At 40.5% G+C, this 729-nt stretch overlaps 1 long non-coding RNA gene across 1 annotated transcript; it reads left to right on the top strand.

Annotated features, from left to right (window-relative positions):
• On the top strand, positions 1–714 carry LOC113473380. The gene is made up of 2 exons (XR_003395367.1): positions 1–66; positions 675–714. It is a non-coding gene; the product is annotated as an uncharacterized LOC113473380 (long non-coding RNA).
• Positions 715–729: the final 15 nt, after the last annotated feature.

Raw genomic sequence — 729 nt, 5'->3', positions numbered from 1 at the left:
CTTCAATCGGAATATGTACAAGGAGTTCCGATCCTTGGCCCGTGAAGATGCTAGTCTGGGCTTCAGGTGAGAATCCTTTTTTTCATATTCATCGTCTTTATGATAGCGTCTTCTATTCAGAAGGTTGCTTTATTATCCTCCAAACTTGCTGCCTCCATGCGTCTCTATCTTGTGCCATTCTCTTGCAGTTACCATAGGTTGTTGTGTTGGTCCATTCAATGATGTTGTCTATCCACTTTTTTTTCTCTGTCTTCCTCTGTCCCTCGTTCCTTCTATGATTTTTGCCAAGAGAGTGCCACTTGATCCACGGATGATGTGCCCCGCATACCTGGTTTTTCTTTATTTGATTTTTAATATTATGTATACTTTTTTTTCTTTGCCCACCTCTGTGGTCAAGAGCACTGACTCTCAACCTGGAGGTGCTGGGTTCGAATCCCGGACAGGGCGGAAATTTTCCAACCAGATTTTTCCGTTCTTGGATAGGCATGGATGTAAAGTTGTAAAGCTTTAGGAATTTATTTTAAAGCTACAGCTAATTTATTCTAAAGCTAGAAATTTATTCTAAAGCTTGTGTCGACTGAGGAGGAATCACCGATTATACTGACAATTTTGGTCAGGAATTGATCCATAGCAATATTGGTCCAGTTTTATTGATGGTGTTGTTTGTGTTTCAGATATGGTTACGAGTGCCTGTTCAGATATTTCAGCTACGGATTGGAGAAGAAGTTC

The sequence above is a fragment of the Diaphorina citri genome, unplaced genomic scaffold (genome assembly GCF_000475195.1).
Source record: "Diaphorina citri unplaced genomic scaffold, Diaci psyllid genome assembly version 1.1 scaffold27305, whole genome shotgun sequence".
NCBI classification, from domain to species: Eukaryota; Metazoa; Arthropoda; class Insecta; order Hemiptera; family Psyllidae; genus Diaphorina; species Diaphorina citri.
The sequence above is the reverse complement of the archived record's forward strand: the minus strand, read 5'-3'. Positions and strand labels throughout refer to the sequence as shown.